This window comes from Conger conger, chromosome 5 (genome assembly GCF_963514075.1).
Source record: "Conger conger chromosome 5, fConCon1.1, whole genome shotgun sequence".
NCBI lineage: Eukaryota > Metazoa > Chordata > Actinopteri > Anguilliformes > Congridae > Conger > Conger conger.
Genome location: NC_083764.1, coordinates 26326825 through 26342929, shown reverse-complemented (window position 1 = coordinate 26342929; position 16105 = coordinate 26326825).

Here is a 16105-nt window from a genome sequence, read left to right as displayed (position 1 = left end):
CTGGGATTATCATGAAACATCTTTATGCCATCTCCAATATTCCTGTGCTCTAACCTGTCAGGAATGTGAGAAAAGGGGGGCCCCCAGGGCCCAAGATGGCGCCTCTAAGAATCCTTCTCTAGCTCTCCCCCACAGGCATGTGTGCCAACGGTGGGGGCTAACAATGTATGCTCCAGGAGGGGGAAGTCAGCAAGCTGACCAGCGCATGACACCAAATGTTACTTATGACTGGCTTACAACAGAAATGAAAGACAAAAATTCACAATCAATTTGATGTGCTTGCAAAGGTTAACAGCTGTCAGAAAGTATAAAGGGAAAGAAGGCAGTTGGGTTATTCTATGATACATAGAACAAAAATTCTGATTGCAAGTACACACAGGTACACTATATAGAGGATTAACACAGATATTATTGCTTTGTTAAACATACACTCAGTGACCACTTCATTAGGTATTGATTAGACTTAGACAGCTGTAGCCCATCCACTTCAAAGTAGTGTGTGTTCAGACACAGTACTTTTCTGTATACCACTATTGGAATGTGTGGTTATTTGGGTTACTGACAGCCTTGTCTCTGACAGCCCTCTCTCATTAAAAAGGCATGTTAATGGCTTGTTAATGAGAGAGGTCTGAGGAGTGATTTATTATCATAGTTATAGTTGTCATTGTGCATTATTGACAACTCAATAAAAGTTTGTTAAAAAAGTGGGGCTATTCCAGCATGTAGTCTACAAGAGTATTCATCTCAGACTCTTGATTACCTTTGGCACCCAATGTGGAACTGAGCATGTCCAATTAACCGAATGAGCCACCAAGCAGCCCTTTGAAGTTCTTTTCTCATTTTTGCTTTTCAGCCAGCCAAGAGCCAAATCCCTTTCTGAAGACAATGCAGGAACTCAATCTGTTCTGAGATATCTCAATTAGACAGTTAACACAGAGCAGAATTTTTGCTCAACCTTCAGTGGGGCCACAACCTTTCTGAGGCACAGGCGACCGGACAGCCTGTAGCATAGTGGCTAAGGACTGTTACGCCGGGGGGAACAGAGGAACCAAAAGCAGACAGGGGTGAAGGAAAAAAAGGCAGATTTAATTGCAACAGCAGGGGCAGACAGAGCGTCAAAAAACAGGCCAGGGTTATGTACAAACATGAAATGGAGAGAAAACAGGAAGTAAGGAATGCAAGATTGGAAGGAAGGTTGAACTCCGGAACTACCGTAAACACCCGAATAGTGGGGCACGCAGACAGGAAAGTGACTGGGCTAGTAAACATTCAGACTCAGACATCACAGGGGAAGACGAGTGCAAAGACTAATGAATAGAAACAGAACACCAGACATGAAATATGAAAAATAATATATTACAAGAATAATGATAATAAACAATGATAAACTAACACAGGACAGAACACAGGAACATAACAAAGGACAGTCAGACTGGGACCCGGAAGTTTGGTGGTTCAAGTCCCAGTGTAGCCAAAATACAATCTGCACAGCCCTTGAGCAAGACCCTTAACTCCACACCGCTCCAGGGGGGACTGTCCCCTGCTTAGTATAATGAACTGTAAGTCACTTACAGTTCATTATGAAGTTCTTTTCTCATTTTTGCTTTTCAGCCAGCCAAGAGTCAAATCCCTTTCTGAAGACAATGCAGGAACTCAATCTGTTCTGAGATATCTCAATTAGACAGTTAACACAGAGCAGAATTTTTGCTCAACCTTCAGTGGGGCCACAACCTTTCTGAGGCACAGGCGACCGGACAGCCTGTAGCATAGTGGCTAAGGACTGTTACGCCGGGGGGAACAGAGGAACCAAAAGCAGACAGGGGTGAAGGAAAAAAGGCAGATTTAATTGCAACAGCAGGGGCAGACAGAGCGTCAAAAAACAGGCCAGGGTCAAAAACCAGGGGATCAGTCCAATAAGGCAGAGGTACAGATATCCACAACACGCAAAGAAGAGTCCAGGGAAGCAGGCAGGGGTCAAAACAGAAAATCCAGATATACAAAGGCAAGGACTCAGGAACAAGGGCAAGGAAACAAGGAGGCTAGAACTGGGGGAAGGAATAAAGGGCTCGGGACTCGACAAGACGAACTAGCAGCCTGCAACTGAAAAGGACAGGCATAAAAGCACAGGGGAATGAGACAAACTAGGCAGGGCATGGGAGTGAGGGCAGTCTAACAAATAAACATCAGGTGAGACACATGAAAGGGTAATAGGACAATAACGAGCGGGAAACAAAAATGCGGACTGGATTCACAAAGACACATGTAATACAAACGGCTCCGGACTAGAGAGTAGACAATTTCAGCGAATCAGGAGATGCAGAGATACAGAGAGACAGGTGCGAATACTTTGCTGAAACTAAGCAAGTAATCAGTGATAGAATAGGGAGGCAGAGTTACAGAACAGAATTGAAACTGGAGATGCGTTAGTAATTTAGTTTAGTGATTTAAATTACAAATACCCAAAACTAGTGAATGTTAGTTTGTTAGTTTGACAAACATATTAGTGTGTTAGTATAATTAGTACTGTACAACTTCTATATTAGTTGGGATTACTATATTAGTGCTATGTACAAACATGAAATGGAGAGAAAACAGGAAGTAAGGAATGCAAGATTGGAAGGAAGGTTGAACTACGGAACTACCGTAAACACCCGAATAGTGGGGCACGCAGACAGGAGAGTGACTGGGCTAGTAAACATTCAGACTCAGACATCACAGGGGAAGACGAGTGCAAAGACTAATGAATAGAAACAGAACACCAGACATGAAATATGAAAAATAATATATTACAAGAATAATGATAATAAACAATGATAAACTAACACAGGACAGAACACAGGAACATAACAAAGGACAGTCAGACTGGGACCCGGAAGGTTGGTGGTTCAAGTCCCAGTGTAGCCAAAATACAATCTGCACAGCCCTTGAGCAAGACCCTTAACTCCACACCGCTCCAGGGGGGACTGTCCCCTGCTTAGTATAATGAACTGTAAGTCACTTTGGAGAAAAGCATCAACTAAGTAACTGTAATATGATGAAGGAGTTTGCTGCAGGTATTATCAGGAATGTAGAACACCAGACTCAGAAGCGAGACCAAGGGGTACCTGTCTTTATTGAAATAAAGGCAGGTCAGACAGGTGGGGTTCGATAGCCAGCAGACGGGAATAGCAGGGAATAGGCAGTTCGTAGTCAAGTGTCCAGGCAATGGGTCAATACTGCAGCAAACAGATATGTCAAGGGTAATCAAAAGTCGTAGTCATAGGCGAAGGTTTGGTAACAAGCAGGCAAAGCAGACAAAAACAGGTCGATAAACTACGGGTCAAAACTATACAGATGGGATAAGCTAAATGCGGAAGTCGGAAACAAAACAGGTTGTAATGGGTATCAATCAGAAATAAATGCTGGCGAGTATGGTCAGGACACATAACAATCTGGTGACGAACTAGATAAACAAAGGGGTTTATATAACATTACATTACATTACGTGGCATTTAGCAGACGCTCTTATCCAGAGCGACGTGCAACAAAGTGCAAATCAAACACAACACAGGTAACAAGAGGGAATGGCAATCAGGTGTGGGAAACAATCAGGAAGTGAAACACAGGTGAAACGAATTGGGTGAACTGAACTGACAGACAAACTATGGTGTGCACAGAGGGTAACAAAACATGGAAACGCTTAGCACTGAGACCAAAGACTAGACACTGTAAAACACAGATCCTGACAGTTATAGGAAGAGAGAAATTGTGTCACTCTGTTCCAGACAAGACTGACTCTTCAGAAAGAGCTCTGCATGGAAAAGCCTGTGAACACCAATCAGGCTCAACTGAGTGGATGGGATTGATTGACGCAGGAGAACGGTCTCCATGGTAACGCACCTTATGGTTTTACATGAGGAAAAGGATCTCCTGCCACAAATTAATCTATTCCTCCACCCAAACTCCAATGCAGTCCAGAGGTTCTCCCTGCTGGAAGGAAGATGACTTGTCTTTATCACTCAGCTGTAGCTGATGCGCAGTGGTGCTCTGAGACTGGCACATTTCTGTTGTGTTCTTATGTACTACAAGTGGACGACATCCTATTTTTTCTACTGTATCTGCTCTCTTCTGTTATCCCACCCTCCTTCCTGCTTTAAAGTTCCCCTCCCTCTGCATTTTTTCTCCCTGCTTTCCTTATCGTACATCGCCCCCCCCCCCCCAGAGGCCATCAGTCCTGTTGCATGTACATAGTAAATGCTAATTCAAATCAGCTTACTCTGTAAGATTACTTTCTTTCTAAACATTTTACCATGCATGTACTGTGACCCCACCATGCAGATAGTCTCTACCTTCTAGCACATTGTAGAACAGCGATGATCAAATCTGGCCCTCAAATCCAAATCCAGCCTAGGTTTTCTTTTTTTCCAGGTAATTAACTGAACAATTAGGGCTCTTGATTGGCCAGATTGCCTTCACGCCTGACACCCTGGTAAAGGGAGGGTGGAAACCCAGCAGCCCTTGAGGATCGTGAGTTATTGATTCCTGTTGTAGAGGCTTGATAGCAGACAAGTTAAAAAATGCTGAATCACTGTGCCTACACAAGCTACCATACATTGCCTCACCTTTAGGGAGCACGAACCAGTGAATAGTCCAGCAGTGGCATTGCGACAGGCAATACTGCAGAATGGAGCTCATCTCACAGGCCTACCTAATCCTAACCCTGAGCCTAACCTTGTTAAAATGTTTACATGGATATCTATGATGCATATTTCCTATTTTCTGCAAGCATAGTACATACACTCACCGAGCACTTTATTAGGAACATTTTTACTTTATTACACCTACTTATTAATGCGATTATCTAATCAGGCAATTGTGTGGCAGCAGTGCAATGCATACAATCATGTAGATACAGATTAGGAGCTTCATCTTATGTTCACATCAACCATCAGAGTGGGGAAGAAATATGATATAAGTGATTGGTTGAAATGGACCGTGAAATGGTTGTTGGTGGCAGACAGGGTGGTTTGAGTATGTCAGAAACTACTGATCTCCTGGGATTTTCACGCACACTAGTCTCTGAAGTTTGCAAAGAATGGTGCAAAAAAGGTGTCCAGGGAGCTGCAGTTCTGCAGACAGAAACGCCTTGTTAATGAGACATATCAGAGGAGAATGGCCAGACTGGTCAAAACTGACATGAAGGTAACAGTAACGCAAATGACCACACATTGCATGCAGAAGAGCATCTCTGGACACACAATGCATCATACGTGGATAGGCTACAGCAGTAGAAGTCAAAAAAAAAAAGTTTAATAAATACCTAATAAAGTGCTTGGTGAGTGTATTTCCCTCCATTGTTTTACACTAATATACCAAACAAAGGTACGACATCATGGAGCTCTTTCTTTTGGCAGTTGCTCATATGTGCAAAGAAGTTAACAGATTATTGTTTAGCATTGGCAAACTTCAGTAGTGTGGGTAGTGATGAAGAACAGCTATGAGCTGGAAATGTTCCCTTTTGCACCATAATTAAAATGTGATATTGAAGTACAATGTGTTTATCAACAGAGGACGAGAATCTAGAGAATTGATAATGCATGCAGTAGATAGTAATAAATAATAACAACTGTTGTCCTCCTACAAGAACCAACCAAGACATACACTTTGAGATCTGTGAGTGAGCGCATTTGTGTGCATACATGCTTGTATGTGTGTGTGCGTATGTGTGTGCATGTGTGAACACATGTGTGTGAGTATACATGCTTGTGTGTGTGTGTGTGTGTGTGTGTGTGTGTGTGCATGCATGGTTGCGTGTGTGCATACATGCATGTGTGTGTGTGCATGTGTGTGTGCATGTGTGAACACGTGTGTGTGAGTATACATGTGTCGAGGACCCGGCCCTAGGCCCCCCTGATGAGAGATTGACGGGGGATGGGTTAGAAAGGAATGCATTGTTAACCCCTCGCACACGCCATCGAGGTGGTAGTAAGAACGCCCTTAAGAAGAAAAATATGTGGTTCACAGATAATGAGCAGCCATACTTGTCAGTAGAGGAGTCTGAAGTCAGGGGACTTAGATTTAGGGTTTTAAGGAGCAAGGTTAAAGTTCTGACTGAGAATACCCCAACCCTACAGGGGAGGGGCACAATGCCTGGCTAAAGAAAAAAAAAAAAGGAAAACGGAAGGGATGTCAATACCGAAAGAAGATTAAGAGGCTTCAAGGGCCTTCCTGATTACATGCTTGTGTGTGTGTGCGTGCATGCAACCATGCTTATGTGTGTGTGTGCATACACGCATGTGTGTGTGCGTATGTGTGTGTATGTGTGAATACGTGTGTGTGTGTATACATGCATGTGTGTGTATCCGTGTGTGTGTGTGCGTATGTGTGAATACATGTGTGTGTGTGTGCGTATGTGTGTGCATTTGTGAATACGTGTGTGTGTGCATACACGCATGTGTGTGTGTATCCATGTGTGTGTGTTTCTGTGCGCATTATCAGTCTGTACTGTACAGCGTGTATGGCCTCCACTGGCTTCCTATTGCCGCACGCATCCGTTTCAAGGCCCTAGTGTTGGCTTTTCAGGCTGCTAAGGGGACTGCCCCACCTTACATACAATCCCTGATCACTCCCTACTCCCCAGCTAGACCACTCCGGTCTGCCAGCTCTGGTCGCCTTATGGTTCCCTCTCTACGGGCACCTGGCTGTTTTCCGTTCTGGTTCCTCAGTGGTGGAATGACTTGCCTACCACTGTCAGAACAGCAGAATCCCTCCCCCTATTTCGACGCAGACTCAAAACCCACCTTTTCAAACTCTACCTTAGTCCTCCCTCCTGATTTCCCCTGCCCCTCCTTTCTGATATCCCTATCCTTGTCTAAAAAAAAAATTGCACTTATGATGACAACTATGTTTAGAACAGCATTTCATGTGTATTTTGCTAGTTCTGGATGTGATGCTTTGACTTATGGTAGAACCTATGCACTTGTAAGTCGCTTTGGATTAAAAGCGTCTGCCAAATGACTAAAATGTAAATGTAAAATGTACAGCAGCAGCCAGGTTTTATCACCACCATTCTCTCCTCTGTGGAGTTCTCTCCTCTCCTCAGTGTTTCAGTGCCAGGTTTATCTCCGGGCTGCAGCCTCTTCATACGGCGTACGCGGGAGTCATACCGTACACAGAGCCACCAGCTGGCAGATTGCTGCAGATGCTTCTTGGGGGACCCCACCCAAACCCCAGTCCTCTGCAGGCAGACAGATCTTTCTCCTCACACTCTGCTGCTTTGCCAAGCATTGTAATTAAAGCCATTTATAATGAGCCCCACCCCCCAGGAGGTGGCAGTACACAGCCCAGGGTCCCGCTATTGTGTCTGAACATCGTGTCCCATCATGCATCACCCAGAGACGCGTCCCCAGTGTCCTCTCTGTCCTCTGTACAGCGTTGTATGCGCACTGTGACATTTACTGCGGAGCTGCTGCAATGGGGAACTGAACTGAATATTAATAACTCAGCACATATGTACTCGCAGGCACGCTCATATACACTCACACACATGCAGACACACCCAGACTCATATTCTCTTACACACTCACACGCACAAACACTCTCATGCATGCACACACACACACACACCCATGCCCATATTCTCTTACACACTCAAATGCACTCACACTCTCACACATGCACACACACACACACCCACACACACACACCCATACCCATATTTTCACATGCACACACACACTCTCTCTCTCTCTCTCATACACACACACCAATCTCCTGCACACACACCGCTCATTAATGAGTTTAAACAGACATAACATTTTGTAGAAGACACACCAACAGACACACAGCCCATAGATCCACAACCAATTGCCCTAAACACTAGACCACAATTACACTGTCCAGGCTGATAGCTCACCTAATTTGTCAAGGGCAGAGCTAATCTCCAGAACACTGTAACTGTGCGACATCTCCATAATATCCTCCCCTCACGATCCAAAGGTAATCATCAGCAGTTCCTGCTGACGTCTTTTTAACGGGAGCAGGATTAACGGGGAATCGGACAGTAATTACTCTCCCGCTGTTTCCCGCGTCTTTGATCTCCCCGCCCCGCCGTTTGTCCCGATCGAGGCGCGCCTTTCCCCATCGCCCCACGAGTGCATTTATTCAGAGAGGCTCGCCGGTTATCGCTGAACTCCATCGCGCTGCAGGGGGCGACTCTCATTAACCACTTGCCACTTCCATTATCGCCGCCGTAAGTAGCGTTCTGTGATCTGTCCTTCCTGCCTCGCTGTCACTTATCGGTCAGACTGTTGATCTGTCGTCTCTGGTGCATGTGGGACTCCTTTTGTTCACCAGGTCACTGAAACAGATGGAATGAGTTTGTGGACATTGTGTAAAACCTTGGTACTAGTTCAGTGGCTTTGTGGTCAAAGAGCAACTGATAGATTGTAGGTAATGGCCTACGGACAGATGGTCTAGCTTGTCTTGTCTAGCTAGTACAACAGTTCAGCTCTCTTTGTTCACCAAAGCAGATGAAGAAGAAGATGAAGATATACTTCATTGAGGTGGGATAATTTCTCCTCTGCATTTGGCCCATCCTACTTACTTAGGAGCAATATGGGGTTAACGGCCTTGCTCAAGGGCTCAGCAACTGTGCAGATCTCTTTGTAGCTTCTGGGTCCCAGTCATGTACCTTAGCCACGATGCTACAGGCTGCCCTGACATGAAATGAGAGTGTGGATGTTGTTTGAAACCTTTGTTAACTCCTCCTGTTTTTCCCATGCACCGGTTCAGTGGCTTTGTGGTCAGACTGATAGATTGTGGGTAATGGCCTAGGGACAGATGGCCATCTTGTCTACCTGGTACAACAGCTGAGCTGAATCCCAAAATTCAAATGCACTCCAATGCTATTCACAACTTGCCTCGTTTCCCGCATTAAGAGCAAAGTTTCCTTTTAGGGTGACGGTTTGTGAGACCAACACCTAGACAATGCTGTTTGTCTGTCTGTGTGCTTTCATGCTGGAAGAGGACCCCTGCCCATGACATTCAGCAAGCAAATGGCCCCCACATGACTGCCCCCGATGAGGGAAAGCAGTAGGTGGCCGTCACAGAGACAGGAAAAATCGCTCTCGACCTGGTAGTCAGCTGCCGGCAGGTTTCCATTAGGAGAAGCATTGCTGTTATTGGCCAGTCCTGGCTGAGGGAAAGGTTGTGGCCGGGGCAGTGGGGCCATTCTGCTGCTGTAACAATGATCCTTCATAGCAGGGGTACTGTGGGATAGGGGCAGGGGCACAGGCTGGCATTTGGGAGAGATAAGGGAAAGGTGACTGCTTGGGGCAGTTTGTGCCAGATCAGGCTGGCAGCCCTCTCTGCCAAAACAAAGGACGTGGGGACTGGCCTTGTGAACCAGCCATCGCCATGACAACAGAAAGAGTTACCATGGCAGGGACCAGGGCCCAGCCCTTTGGCTGGGTTTGCTACCAGGGCGTTGGCATGCTGACATTGGGAGATGATGTAAATAAATGCAATTGTGCTTGTATACTGCAGAGACAGGTACACAGGCGACTGGCTGTTCCAGAATTGGCTGTTGAGCTTCCGTCTGTCGACCGCGGGCAACACAACAGAAACACACGCAGACAAAAGTACACTGATGAATACGTTGGCTCCCTCCCAGGTATTATCTCTTGGGATAAAGCAGTGTTTTTCCATTTAGGAACTGCTGAATTGATGAAAGCTGGAGTCCATGCAGAACACACTCGGGAATTTGTTGAGGTGGGAGGCAATGTCATTGAAGTTGACACCGGCATGACGGATGAAGTGCGACTGTAAAAACAGTGTGGAATTAAACGAGAAATAAAACGCTGACGGAGAAGAGGCTCGCCCTGCGGTTCACCTCTCCGCTCCGTCCCGATTCCGCTGAGTAGCCCGTCGTGTGGCGCTGGTGAATTGTGGGATTGCGCATGTGAGATGTAGCTGTTGTACTGACGACAGGTGTGCACCTTGAAATCCAAAAGTGAGCAAACTTCTTATTGCTCTCGGTCAGTGCTACTCCAGGTGAGGGGAGGACCTTCCTTCCTTTTTGTCTTTGCCGCAGGTGTTGAGGGGCCCCGTTGGCCACAGAGGACCTTGCAGTCCCACATGGGGCTTGTATTCCCTGGTACAAAATCCAGTTTGAAATGACCAGCTGTTTTAAAACATAGCTTGAGCTGGTCAAGCCATGTTGACTATGGAGCTGGTCTGAACCGGTCAATCGGCTACCAGCTGTTTCAAAAGCTAGCTTGAGCTGTAATTGTCAGCAGGGTTGAACTCCACAGAAACATGTCAGGGCCGAGCTGCCTGCAGGAGTGTGAAAAATGTGTCTCCAACACGGCCTAAACACAATGTACCATCCAGTGGAGGGAAAGGAGGGTGAGCAGCCTGCATGCAAACGTGATTATGAAGCCTCCAGCAGCAGCCTGTAGTCCTGCATTATGAATAAAGGGATATCAATTTTTCATCTGCCTCTTCACAAGGGCCAAGGCCCCCGGTGTCACGGTGGAGTCATGGGACACGTAGACTCGACTCGGGTTCGTACTATATTGATGGGTAATTATGTGATGGTTCGGTTTAGCTTGGATTTGTGCTGGGAGAAAGATAAGATGGCTGTATGGGTGTTGTCGTGGCATGGAGACAGCAGGAGACACCAAACATTCGCCTCCCTGGATCTGCAGGTGACCCCTCCCCCCAACTTTCACGGGCAATAGGAAGAGACACAATAATACAACCCACTATAGCCCTCCCCCCCCAGTTTATATACTTCACTCAAACGAGGCTGAGAGCAATTACGATGATTGACAGATGCTTTAAAACCTCTTTGCCTCAATTGCAATTTAATGAATTCAGTTGTTTAGTCAAGTACAACATTTAATTATCCAATGGACATGGTAATTTTTAATTGCTTGTGGGTTTTCAAAGAGATTGAAAAAGTTATGACATTTTAACATTAAAAAGGTAGATTAAAAATATATTCAGATTATTCTGCCAGATGAGAGCTGAATTTTCGGAGGGTAGCAACCACGGAACATTACAATAACCTGCAAACACTCGAGCCACGTCTATTAAACACAGGGTTTGGGCGAACTGATAGACATTGCACCGCCACACAACAAATCCTGTTATAGCTTCCAGATCAGCCTTTACTTTTCATGAACGCATTCTCCAGTGCAGAAACAGATCTCTTTTTTAAATTAAATTTGACCGCCCATTGTGAAATTAGTTTCCACAACATTGAAACTAAAAAAGCTTCTCTTGTCTTTCACTTCAGATATTGACAACACAGATGTTGTACATGTAATAAGTCTAACAAGCTGAGAATAGACATTGTTTACAAGGGGCAAGCCTGATGCAACTTTGATTTGGTGGACACCTTTCCTTTTTTCCATCCATCCATTATCTAACCCATGTATGCCTGGTTGGGGTCACGGGGGCTGGAGCCTATCCCAGCATGCATAGGGCGAGACTTGTGACAGGACACTGCACCTCTAACTGTACAATAAACTGAATTCTTTTTTGAAACAATTGCAAAGTTCATTGCAGTATTATGATTGACCAATACTTAACTACAAGCTAAAGCAATGACAATGGGTTTAAGAACAATTTTCGGGCATTTTACAAATTGCTATTTTTATATCATGAAAGAACCATGTGATAATATTGCCACCTATTGGACAGACAGAAAATTATATTGTATTATAAAGCTTTTTCCAATTATGTCAGAATAAATCATATTACAATGTACTGTGGAATGTATGTATGTGTGTGTTTGAGCATGAATAATATAAATACTGGCATATTACATTATTATGCGACCAAAAGAGAGCCATCAAAAGAGCCATGCTGGATGGATGATGCCCAACCTTTCCCACTCCAGATGACTTTACCAGACAGTTTCAACTAAAGCAATGAAAACGGCTCTCAATTACTTAATAGCTCAATCGTATCTTGACACGACATTTGTATAAGCACCAGCTACAGCAGACTGCATGTGCATCCTAAATATTTTACTGTGCTCAAGTAAAGGATTTAACTAGCATACTTTAGAGAGCTGTCAGAAAATTCTAACGAAGGTAATTGGTTGGAACGAAAAACTGCAGACCAGTTGTGCTCCCCTTCTTCAAAATAACACATTTACTGGTACTTAGTTATGTCTTGGTCAAATGCATGTGTTTAGCCTTGGACTGAAAGACTAATTCTGGTGCTTAGTGCCCTCTTGTGGTCATTTCAATCCTGGACGAGAGAAACTGTTATATGCATCAAAAAAAGAATGTGGGGTTTAGCCAGGGAGAGGCATCTCAGGAACATAATTTTAGGATCATAGATCATTTTATTACAATATGCAATGTCTAGAAAAACGATTCACCTCATCTCAATATGTTATTTACCAAGACTTGACTTGAACAGCCAATTGCATCTGCTTCTACTACCTGACTTGCAGACCTAGATCTAATTAATAATAATAAAAATAATAGTAATTATTTTGAATTCAAATAATTTTCTACACTTCACTGAATTTGACTAGTTTAATGGAGCCGATGAAATTCTCTAAGAAGTGCTAACCTTGCTTTCTGGTCCTCGTGTGGCTCAATTACACAATGCAATCAATCCAGCACTGAAAATATTATTTTTGAATCCAAAACAATTGCTTATTTGAGCCAGATCTGCTGACATGATGAACTGCTCCATGCAATGACAACTCTGTATGTAAGAGCATTCTGATACTGTCTAAACCTCATTTAGAATGAACTGTTTTAATGCTGTAGCTGAGCTGACCCTCGGGAAGCTTAAAGCAGAGGCCTGCTCATTATAACCTAAACATATAGATTCATAGGTTGAAACCACCCTTCCATATACAGCGTCTCAATTCCCATTATAGCTAACCTGGACCCAGAACAAGTGCAAGTCAGTAGGGTCGAATGCATGTACCAAGTGCTCACTATCAGACCTCAGCTGCAACAGGAAGTGACATCATGTGAATCTAATGCAACTGTAATTAAATGAAGGATATCACTGGAGAGCCGACTGCTTATTGGCCAAAAACAAATACCCTGTCATGTCAGAAAAAGCGATCTCATGATCCTCCCCGATGGAGGGTGAGACGGGCGACCTGAGCCTGACCCTTGTAAGGGTAACCCGATTTTCCCATAATCTAATCCACGTCGTTGCGGCGGGGGAAGATTTCCTGTTTGCCCGCCACATTGAGTGGCACAAACAAGAGCTCTCTTTCAGAGTGAGCGGGGTGAACAGAACTGGATCAGACAGGAGGGCATTGATAGGATAGGAGAGCCAGGGTGAGGGGGGCAACGCTCTTCCGACAGTCTCTTCGCACCACAGGAGACGTATGTGTCCGGGAAAGAGGAAGGTTTTATTTAGTAGATCAGGGTCACATGCTGCCCATAAAACCAGGTCTGTGCAGCTTCCTGAAGAGAACAATGGGAAACCACCACAAGACCGCATTCTATGCCTTTATTAGTATGTTGAAAGAAACCCATACACTTAAAGCAATTATTGGTTTCTTGGGTTTGTCACATCAACCAATTACATGACAACATAATATTCCCTGCTGAAAAAACAAGTCAAGCTAAGTTTTCAAAGAGCTAGTAGGTGGTAATTTCAGCTGTTCATTGCTGGATTTTACACCAGGGTTATGATTTATAAGATAAGATATACTTTATTGAACTCTGTGGGTTAATTTGTCCTCTGCATTTGACCCATCCTAGTTACGTAGGAGCAGTGGGCAGCCACAGTGCAGCGCCCGGGGAGCAATGTGGGGTTAAGGGCCTTGCTCAAGGGCCCAACGGCTGTGCGGATCATTTTATTGTGGCTCAACTGGGATTCGAACCACTGACGTTGTGACTCCCAGTCATGTACCTTAACCACTACGCTACAAGCCACCCCGATCCATTATTTTGCCAATGACATACAATTAAAAGTTAAAAGTATTGAGACAGAGATACAATTATTGTTGTTTTGGCGCTGGAATGCAATGCATTCGATTTTAAATAAAACAATCAATATGAAGACTTACTTTGGGGGAATTTACAGGTACATTCAAATTGGGTCATCCGTACAGGAATTAAAGCCTTTTTATACATAGGGGAGGCTACATATTTTAGGGGAAGCTCCTTTTAATTTACAAAATATGGTGTTTACCACTTGTTACACCACTAAATAATGTAGTGACTCAGCAAGATCCATTATCCTGAGTCACATACATTTAACCAAAGTTCATAGCTGTATGTCTACTGAAGCAATTCAGTTGATAACCTTTCTTAAGGATACAATGGCAGTCTGTGGCACCAAGCAGCCCAGTTTGCGAACTGCTTTCCCTTACAGGTGACACTGTCTTACAACACACCTTCAGGAGCTACATTTTCTGTTTAGCCTATACCTGCGGAAGCATTGAATAAATCCCCTCCTCTCCACCCCAACTGTGTGGTGAACATCCCATTGCAAAATGGTTGCCGTGCATAACTCAGGTAGAAGCTGCACGTTGGTAGTGGATAAGCCTCCCATGTTGCAGAGAGTTTCAACTCAATGAGGTGCAGTGCAAATGAAATGAATTCTGATAATAATAATAATAAAAATAATAATAATAATAATAATAATAATAATAGCAGGTGTGTTTACTTGCAGAATTTCTCTCTGATTAATAAAATAGACCCTCTTGTGAAACACGTGAATACACCCTGCCACTGTCACCAGGAGGCGCTGTTGTCCACCCGCAGTGCGCTCCTCAGGCCGACATCCAGACGCCAGCGTTCCAGGCGCCAGCGTGTGGTGCCACCCTCGCACGGGTCCAGCTCTCCAATCAGAGCCCGAGGCAGCACCTCCCATCGGAGTGCGGCTGTTTGAGCGGAACCCGATCCACAATTAATGGTTTATCTCAATCCAGTCATAAAGCAAGAAACCTCAGCATCCGGACTGATACGCATCTCAGCAGAACGGGACCAAACTGCAAAGATAGATGTGCTTGAATGCATCTCAGCATATGAATCAGCTGAAATTGTGCTGGATATTGTCAGTGCTTATTGTCGCCACCGCTGCCACTGCATTAATTCCCCCACCATCTGTTTGTTGAATATCACAGTGGTGTGATCTTAGATTGCAGTATCAATGTAATCACCAATCGCAGTGCCTAATAATAATGATAATAATAATAATAATAATAATAATAATAATAATAATAATAATAATGTTGTTGTAGTGGAAGTTAATGTGAAAAGGCTTCACTTTCTTTGCTCCAGGGTAATTAAGTGAACAGTTACTGCTACTGATTGGACTGATTCCTAGGTAAAGGGGACAGGGGGGTATAAAACCAGCGGGTCTTGGTTGAGGACCGTGATTTGATTTGACTTTAAACAATGTTTCAGAAAAGGCAGGTGTGGAATTTGCAACAGTGTATCAAATTTGATATGCGAGAACTGCTTTCTGCTGTATGGCATATGAGTATATTTCAAAATGTGATAGATATTAGCACTTACACACATGCATTAATGTCATTATCATTGAATTTGATTATTGAGATGTTCTGTGATAAGGCTGGTTAAACTGTACTCTGCTTTTTCATTCCTGATATTGATGACTCATTTTCCCATGATATTGCATGAGTGTGTATTAGTGTTTGTAGCATTTTCTCCAGGATTAGCTAGTTTGTGCTGTTTCTAACTAAATTTAGTAGTCACTGTGATTCTGCCATTTATTTGTTTGTTTGTTAGTTAGTACCAGTGGTGTTTATTTAGATTACAGAGAAACTGGGTTGTGTGTTTATTTCTCTCAGGTGAGCTAGGCTATTGAGGTAGGCAATTGTCTCCAATTGGCCGGCGGGCCACAGCTTTTTTTGTAGGAGGAGCCAATAGTTTGCACCCTGTCAGGGTATAATTACTGGCACAGCTGAGCTCACTTCAGTGTGCATTAGTGCTCTCCAGTGTGTTTGTAGAATTTTCTGTGACTCAGTGTCTCAGCTAGTTATTTAAGCGGTTGTGTAGCACATCAGCTGCAGCTGGGTGCGGCAGCCTCGTCTACTTGACTTGTCGTACGAAGTCGCAGGCGTACAAAGTCGAGGGTGTCTATCTGCGGGTGTCCATCGAGG